Genomic DNA, 9,985 nt, shown 5'->3' with positions numbered 1-9,985 from the left:
TTGGCTATTGTGGGCATTGTTGCTATAAACATTAGGGTGCATGTGCCTCTTTTGATCACTGCATTTGTATCTGTAGAGTAAATACCCAGTAGTGCAATTGCTGGGTCATAGGGTAGCTCTATTTTCAACTTTTTGAGAATTCTCCATGCTGTTTTCCAGAGTAGTTGTGCCAGCTTGCATTCCCACTAACAGTGTAGAAGGGTTCCCCCTTCTCCGCATCCTCACCAGCATCTGTCATTTCCCGACTTGTTAATTTTAGCCATTCTGACTGGTGTGAGGTGCTATCTCATTGTGGTTTTGATTTGTATTTCCCTGATGCCGAGTGACGTGGAGCACTTTTTCATGTGTCTGTTGGCTATCTTGATGTCTTCTTTGCAGAAATGTCTGTTCATGTCCTCTGCCCATTTCTTGATTGGATTGTTTGTTCTTTGGGTGTTCAGTTTGCTGAACTCTTTATAGATTTTGGATACTAGTCCTTTATCTGATATGTCATTTGCAAGTATCTTCTCCCATTCTATCAGTTGTCTTTTGGTTTTGTTAACTGTTTGCTGTGCAAAAGCTTTTGATCTTGATGAAATCCCAATAGTTCATTTTTGCCCTTGCTTCCCTTGCCTTTGGCGATGTTCCTAGGAAGAAGTTGCTGTGGCTGAGGTCGAAGAGGCTGCTGCCTGTGTTCTCAAGGATTTTGATGGATTCCTTTCTCACATTGAGGTCCTTCATCCATTTTGAGTCTATTTACATGTGTAGTGTAAGGAAATGGTCCAATTTCATTTTTCTGCATGTGGCTGTCCAATTTTCCCAATACCATTTGTTGAAGAGGCTGTCTTTTTCCCACTGGACATTCTTTCCTGCTTTGTTGAAGATTAGTTGACCATAGAGTTGAGGGTCGATTTCTGGGCTCTCTATTCTTTTCCATTGATCTATGTGTCTGTTTTTTGTGCCAGTACCATACTGTCTTGATGATGACAGCTTTGTAATAGAGCTTGAAGTCCGGAATTGTGATGCCACCAACTTTGGCTTTCTTTTTCAATATTCCTTTGGCTATTCGAGGTCTTTTCTGGTTCCATATAAATTTTAGGATTATTTGTTCCATTTCTTTGAAAAAAATGGATGGTATTTTGATAGGGATTGCATTAAATGTGTAGATTGCTTTAGGTAGCATAGACATTTTCACAATATTTGTTCTTCCAATCCAGTAGCATGGAACACTTTTCCATTTCTTTGTGTCATCTTCAATTTCTTTCATGAGTTCTTTATAATTTTCTGAGTATGGATTCTTTGCCTCTTTGTTTAGGTTTATTCCTAGGTATCTATGGTTTTGGGTGCAATTGTAAATGGGATTGACTCCTTAATTTCTCTTTCTTCTGTCTTGTTGTTGGTGTACAGAAATGCAACTGATTTCTGTGCATCGATTTTATATTTTGACACTTTAAATTCCTGTACAAGTTCTAGAAGTTTTGGAGTGGAGTCTTTTGGGTTTTCCACCTATAGTATCATATCATCTGCAAAGAGTAATAGTTTGACTTCTTTGCCGATTTTGATGAAGGGTATGATTTTTAATAGAAATATAATAAATTCATATTATTCTATCACAGTATGTTTAACTATTATTCCTTTGTTAGTCAACAAGACTGTTTATAATACCTCAGTATTATAAATACGGAGATGAGGAGCCTATGACCATTCTGATATAAAAATCTGTTTTTTAGTTCTGAGTGTTTCCTTAGGGTTGATTTCTGGAATTGAAATCACTAGGTAAAGGTATATTGGTATGTTAAGATATTTTTGTTATGGACAATTTAAAGCATAAGGAAAAAGGACAGAAGGGCAAAGTGAACCCCATGCATGCATCACTTAGCTTCAACAATGATCAATTTATGGGCAGCCTCGCTTCTCTACCACCACTACCCACACTTCCCTTCCCCTCAGAGATATTCTGAAGCAGATACCAGGCATCTGGCCATTTGGTCCCAGAACTCACCCTTGACTTTTTCCCGTGGTCCCCCATAGCCCACTATCAGCACATCCTACTACTTTTATCTCTCGATATACTTTGTGCCCACTCCTCTCCATCTCTTTTGGCATCACTCTAGTTCAGGCCACCACTCTCTCACCTGGACCACTCAATAATCCCCTGATTGGTTTCCCTGCTTCTACTCTTGCAATTTAGCCCAAGGTAAAGATCTAATACCTCTAAGAACTATTTTAAGACTAATTCCTGTAACAATGCAGAATAAATTTGTCTAATTCTTTAAATTTTTATGTTGAACATGTTCTTTTCTCAAAGGATTGCAAGAAGTGTTCAACAAGTAATCTCTTGATAGAGGAGGTGGGGGAGAGAGGGAGGGAGGGAGAGCTGTACCATAGATACAGATATATTCAGAAATATATAGATGTAATTATATATATGTAGATTATGAAAACAGATATATAGTTAAAACCAGTCACTAAGTGATATATAAAATTGGTATATCTGAACATCCTCTAAAAAATGATGTATTTTGATTTCAGTGGCTGAGGGATAGTTCCGCCTGGAGAGAGGAGGTAAATTAAATGAATTTGAATTAAAGTTTCTTCTAGTTATTAAATTTTTTGAGTCTATGACTTTATTTTTTTAAGTAGTCTCCACACTTAGCATGGAGCCCAATGTGGGGCCTAAACTCATGACCCTGAGATTAAGACTTGAGCCTGAGATCAGGAATCAGACAGTTAACTGACTGAGCCATCCAGGCACCCCATGACATCTCCTGATGTAGCATAAATACCTAGGTAAAAACTGAACAAGATGTGTATTACTTTTGAAGACATGCCAAAGAGGCACTATCAAGTTAAAGTCAAGAAGAGTTTGATTAAGTAAATGATGGTGATGCTTACCTACTTATTAAATAAAATATGTCCACTTATATCTTACGTGTCCTGCAGTTCCTGAAGCCACTGTTATCATGGAAAGTGTCAAGGGACTGAGATGTGGTAATTTATAACCATCTGGAAATTTGATTGTGCCGAGCCCTCAAGCTAGAAGATCCAGTTTTCTTCCTTCCATGCCCTGCCCTGCCCTGCCCTTCCCCTTCCCTTCCCTTCCCTTCCCCTTCCTTTCTTTCTTCCTCCTACCCTTCCTCCCTCTCTGCCTGTCTGTCTGTCTTTCCTTCTGAGATAGGGGGCAGAGAGAGAGGAAGAGAGAATCTTAAGCAGGCTCCACATCCAGCACAGAGCCAGATGCCGGGCTCAATCTCATGACCCTGAAATCATGACCTGAGCTGAAATCAAGGGTCAGACATTTGATGGACTGCGCCACCTAGGCACCTCTAGAACACTCAGTTTCTATCACTTCAGTATTTGGAGCTCAGAGTATGTCAAACAGCTCTTACACAATACTTCTGATCTCTCTGTCTCACCAATCTGGGCAACCCACGCCATGCAGATGCCCTCCAGCTTCATGCTGATGTGGTGTTACAGCCTCTCCCTCAAGAAGGTCCCAGGGCTGCTTTGTGGGCCTATCACCTCCTCCACACACTTTCTTCCCAGGAAAGCCCATTCTAAGCCTGTGCTGGGAGGAATGAGAGTTAATTGCTTTGTGGGGGAAAACTTAATGGATCTATGCTCCGCCCCTTCCTGCCCCTTCCCTTCTCCCTTTTCCTTTCCCTTCCCTTCTCCTTTTCCCCTCCCTTCCCTTTTTCCTTCCCTTCCCTTTTTTTCCTTCCTTTCCCTTTCCCCTCTCCTCTCCGCTCCTTTCCTGTATATGGTTCTGAGAAGCATTTCATCGTGCTCTGTGTCTGTTCTAACACATCCTGTTATGACTCTCCCTCTTTCCCTGTGCTGGGCAGCCCTCCTACTGTGGTAGGCAGCCAATCCGTGCCCCCTGAGGTCCTGCCTCATGGTATACACACCCTTGGATAATCTTCCCTCCTTGATCATGGGCTCGACCTAGTGACTATTCTAAAAACAGAATATGGCAATGATGGTAGAATGTCACTTCTGAGATTACATTATAAGAAGACTCTGATTTCCATCTCATTTGTCCTCTTTTGCTCTCTCTCTTCCTCTTGGAGCCCTGGTTCTAGAGAAAGCAGCCTGCCATGTTGTGAACACTGTGGAAAGGCTCATATGGCAAAGAGCAGATGTACCAAGAGCCAGTGAGGATGTGAAGACTGCAAATGAAGTGGGAGCAGATCCTCCCCGAGTCCACCCCCAGGAACCTTCATTGCACCTTGTCCCATTGCCGCCTAGGCAGACACCTTGTTGCAGGCCTGGAAGGGACTGTGCATGAGAGGCGCTGGGCTCGGCTGCTCCTGGATTCCTGATCCACAGAAACTGTGTGACAATGAATGTGTTGCTTCAAACAATAAACTTTTGGAGTATAATGGAGCATTTGTGACACAGCAATAGATAACAAATATATCCTACACCCTACATCACCCCTTTCTTTCACTTCTGCTCCCTGGGCTCACACTACCCAGTAAAGTGCTCACAAATAGGATTTTGTCTCACATGGCTTTCTGAGGAACCCTGGCTAAAACATATCTTCTTCATGTTCTCTGGTATTTATTTACTCATTCTCTCTGGGACGTGCAAGGCTCCTCTTATTTATTTAGCCTAGAATAAGGTAAATCCTTTGATTTGCTCAGTCCCCTCTTTTTTCAGCTCAGGATAATTTTCTTTAATGGTATTTTTGGCTGCTATTTCTGTACCAGGTTTTCTCATTTTTCTCTTGGGAGCACTAACAAGTTTTTGGCATCCATCTCCCTTTCCTGTCCTCCCTGTTTGTTACTTTCTCTCTCATCTCTCACTCTTTCTGAAATTTTTTTTCCTTTGCATTCTGAAGTATGTTCTCATATTGGTTTTTCACATTTCTGATTCAGTTTTCAACTAAGTTATTTCTATTACCAACCTCAAATGATAGTGACTTCTCAAATTCTTTTATGAAAAACCCTTAGATATTTTAAATTATGTTTTACATTGCCTTTGGTTGAGAAATCTATTTTTGAGATACAGAAGATTCTGATAATAACCTAGAACCCTGGGGGACTGAGGGGAGGGGCAAATCAGTGCAGGACCAGGGGCGTGGTGATGACTTGAGGACAATGTAAAGAGAGAGTGAAGTGAGGTGTGTGTATTACCTTGCTTTGGTAACAAGCCCAATTATATTATAATCAGCCTACATGTTTCCCATGAGAAGTGCCAGCCAGACAATACCATGCACTCATGTGTTCCCCCAAGGCTGCACATTGCCTTTCTCTTGGTTTCTTATCTCCTTCAAAGCTACACTTAATATTCACTTGAATTACGTTTCATCTATATCAGAATATTCAGGGTGGGACCACACTAGCATGATTTGTTCCAGGAATGGCTTTGGCAGTAACCAAGCAGTATTTTTATTTCACAGCTGGGAAAAACTGGTTCAGAGAGAAGTTAAATAATTTGTCCAAGATCAGAAGTCTGGGAAAGAGCAGAAAACATTATAAAATTCTTCTATTTTCAGAAATTCTTCATTTTAACAATTGCGCTGTTTTGAAATCAGATAATCATGATTTTTTAAAATTTGAGTTGGGTTTTACTTTTGGTGAAATTCTCAAAATTTGTCTTCGGTACATACAGTCTTCAATTTCTGTGGTCTTTTTCTCCTTCCATCATCTTTCCATTTCTGCTTATCTATAATGTTTCAGCCAAGGATCCCTTATAAAAAACCTAGTCTTAGCAAAGGAGTTGAATCTATACCCTCATACAAGAAAGGTATTTGTTAATGTTTACGATATTCTCCAGATGAGCTACAAATAAATGAGTCTTGTGGAATTTGGGGGACTCAGTTAGAATGGAAGTGTGGAAAAATTTCTTTTCTTGGCCCATATAGCTCACCAGGTAAGTTCTCCTTACTTGTCCTTACCTTCCAACACGGGGACTAGTAGGATGTGCCAGGCAGAGTACATCAGGAATAATTATTTGCTTGGTCAGGCTTACATAGATATATATTAAAAAATACTTTATTTTATTATTATTTTCTTTTTAGTTCAACACAGGGCTTGAATTCACTATCTTGAAATCAATACTTGAGCAGAGATCAAGAGTTGGACACTTAACCGACTGAGCCACTCAGGTACCCCCAAAGACTTTATTTTTGACAGCAGTTTTTGACAGCAAAATTAATGGGAAGTCCAGAGAGTTTCCATGTATCTCCTAATACTCACCTCTCCTCACAGCCTTCCTTACTGCCAATATCCTGTACCAAAGTGGGGTATTTGTTACAACTGATGAGCCTACATTGGCATGATAATAATAACCATAATCTCCAGAGTCCATAGGTTATATGAGGGTTCACTCTTGGTGTTGTACGTTCTCTGGGATGAAACAAATGTATAATGGTAGGTATCCATCATTATAGAATCGCACAGAATAATTTCACTGTCCTAAAATTCCTCTATGGCCCACCTGTTCATCTCTTCTTCCTCTCTAACCCCTGGAAACCAGTGATCTTTTTACTGTGTCCATAGTTTTGGCTTTTCTAGAATGCCATGCAGTTGGAATCATATAAAATATAGCTTTTTCAGATTGGCTTCTGTAACTTGGTATTAACACTGAAGATTTCTCCATGTCTTTCAATGGCTTGATAGCTTATTTCTTTTTAGTGATAGGTAATAGTCCGTTGTCTGAGTGTACCATGGTTTATCCATTCCCCTACCAAAAGACATTTGGTTGCTTCCAACATTTGGCCATCATGAATAAAGTTGCCATAAACATTCATGTGCAGATTTTTGTGTGGAGTAAGTTTCCAAGTGGAGCATGATTGCTGGACTGTATGGTAAGAGTATGTTTAATTTTATAAGGCCAAAACATTTTCCAAAGTGGCTGTACAATTTTATATTCTTACTAGCAATGAATGAGTGTTCCTGTTGCTCCACATCCTTATCTGCATTTGGTGTTGTCAGTGTTTTGGCCAATGTCAGAGGTGGGTAGACCTATCTTGTTGTTTTGACTTGCAATTCCCTGATGACAAATGTCATTTAGCATTTTTTCATAGGCTTATTTGCCATCTGTATATCTTCTTTGGTGAGATGTCTGTTCAGGACTTACACTCATTTTTAAATCTGTTTGTATTTTTTCTTACTGTGAAACTTTAAGAGCTCTTTGTATATTTTGGATAAAAACCTTTTTCTTTTTTAAGATTTTATTTATTTATTTGACAGACATCACAAGTAGGCAGAGAGGCAGGCAGAGAGAGGGGGTGGGGGAGGCAGAGACTTTAACCCACTGAGCCACCCAGGTGCCCCGGGTAAAAACCTTTTATCAGATAGGTCACGTGCAAATATTTTCTCCTAGTTTGTGGCTTGTCTTCTCATGCTCTTGAGGTTCACACTTCTATCAGGTATCTTCCACTCTGAAAGTTTGCATTACCCCATTTTACCTCTACTAAAGACCTATATTAATACCTGTTTTCACTAACTTCAAGAAACCTTAGGATTTTTGCTTTTTTATTTTTTTAAAGATTTATTCACTTATTTTAGAGAGAGAGTGCAGGAATGTTGGGGGGAAGGGCAGAAGGGGAGAATCTTTAAGCAGATCCCTCCCCAGCCCACGCTGAGCATGGAGCCAGTCTTGGGGCTGGATCCCATAACCCATGAGATCCTGACCTGAGTTGCAACTAAGTGGGTGGCTCAACACACTGAACCACCCAAGCATCCCTTAGGATTTTCACTTTTATGAGAAAAGGTGAAAAGCAAAAACAGTGTTCAGTGTTTGCTCTATGGTGGGCCATTACCAAGGCTGCACACCCCCAGCAGTGACAGTGGTACTGCCAAGCTCCTTTCCTGGGAACTCTACCCAGCATCTCAGCATCCGGCTGCCACAACTTTGAAAGTCTCTGTGAGCATCTGTCCTTTATCTCAATTTACTTTGTGCATCTGCTAGCAAGAGGTGCCCTGAAATTTCAGAAAAACCTAAGAAGAAGTTATTTTTTGGGTCTGGGAATGCTCAGATTTTTTCTTTATAAGTTAAGGGTGATTGCTTCTTTGTTTTACTCCATTTTAGCTTTGGAGACGTTTCATAAGAATGCTCTACTTTTGGATAAGGAGGGCAACCTGTATATGAAAAGAATAGTTTGTTTTTCATGTTCATTTACTTATTTGTTTCTGAGAAGCAGCCAACATTGCTGAGGTGATGAGAAAAGAACATTATGTTCTGGTATCCATGGAGTAGGGAGGTCCTAAAAAGGACAGTTAATTTCTGCCTGTTTTCAGCTGCTGGATTGCATATATCTCATCACTAGAAGCCATACGGAGATTAAGGAATGGAGTATGTGCCATCTGGAACTGAGGTTTACCTAGAGATTTCTTCTATATTTTTTGGCACTTTAGGGCCTTGTTGCTCTTGGAAGTTACAGATCTCAAATCTGTGTCATATTGGCTGTAGGATCAGCCCTGTCTCACAGGGCTGCTTATCAATAAAACTATTTAGGTCCTCCAGTGTATAGTGATCTCACTGTGGTTCTAATTTGCATTTCTCTGGTAACTAATGCTATTGAGCATATTTTCATGTGCTATTTATATAATCTTTTGTGAAATTGAAATACTGTGTTCATTTTCTAAAAAATGGGTTGTTTTCTTATTATTGAGTTGTAGAAGTTCATTACATATTTTGATATAAGTCCAATGTCAGGTATCTATTACAACCCTTCCTCCCTTTGTCTTTTCTTAATAGTATCTTTGATGTTTTTAGTTTTGATGAAGTTCAACTCATTATTTTTTTCCTTTTATGTAAGTGCTTTTTTCCCCCTATCTAAAAAGATCATTGCCTATCCAAAGATCACAAAGATATTTCCCTATATTTTTATAGGGAATATCTGATAATTTTTTTATCAGATAGGTCATTTGCAGATATTTTTTAATAAAAATATTTAAAATTTTAAACTTCTACATAGGTCCCTTAGATTTTTCTGTAGTGTTAGAAAAAGGTCAAGGCTTACTTTTATTCATATGGCCATTAGTATTACAGCATTATTTATTGAGAAGTCTGTCCTTTCTTCATTGACTTACCTTGGCACTTATATCAAAAATCAATGACTCGTGTACATGTGAGTCTGCTTCTGGACTCTCTAATTTATTTCATTGAGCCATGAACTGTCCTGTCACTGCACTGTCTTTATTACTTACTTATAGCATAAATCCTCTAACTTTGTGATTTTTTTCAAGTGCACTTCTGGTTCATCTCCATGTGTAGCTCCATTCTTCCTCTTACAACTAAAAATCCTTTAGTTTGTATCCTTTAGTTAAATCCTTGTGCATTTAATGCAACCATGAGCTCAGGAAGTTTCTAAAGGTAGAAAAAAGAAGATGGGATGCATAGGGACCTCAGGACTTAAGGACGAATAGGTGGTGAGTTTCTGGGTTTCCCTATAGTCTCTCTTATATCTTGAACCAGGAGCTGCAGAAATCTTCAACCCAGATGGCCAACAAGTCAGACACCAACAGCTCCCAACATTCGCCTGGCAAGTAAGTAACAAACACTCGGTTCCCCCTTGCCAAAGTTTGGGAAAAGGATGGCCTAAAAACAAAATATTTTAGTCAATACAAGCCCTACTCCATCCAAACACCAATGGAAAAACCACACACCTCACCCCTACCCCACAAAAACAAGCTATGTGTTCCAGTCCCCTCACTGGATATCAGCAGGGCTGAGCAGGAAGGAGGTCTTCCATTTCCTGGCCTGGGGAAGCACATGATGCTCTGATTTCTATGCCAGGATGGTGTCTACAAAGTCCAGTGGTCAACTGAGTCTCCATGACCACCCAGAAGCCACAAGAAATAAGGAGGCAGTGCTAGTCACCACTAGGTTGAAGGGAGAGGTAGACACATCCATCGTTACAGTTGGGAATTTTAATACCCTACTCTCAGCAATTGACAAAATTACTGAACAGAAAACTCTTTTGGCTTTTCTTAGTCCTTTGTATTTTCCCTAAAAATTTTGACTCAGTCTTTCAATTTTTCAACAAAACTCT

This window comes from Meles meles, chromosome 6, assembly GCF_922984935.1.
Source record: "Meles meles chromosome 6, mMelMel3.1 paternal haplotype, whole genome shotgun sequence".
Taxonomy (NCBI): Eukaryota; Metazoa; Chordata; class Mammalia; order Carnivora; family Mustelidae; genus Meles; species Meles meles.
Note: the sequence above shows the minus strand (reverse complement) of the source record.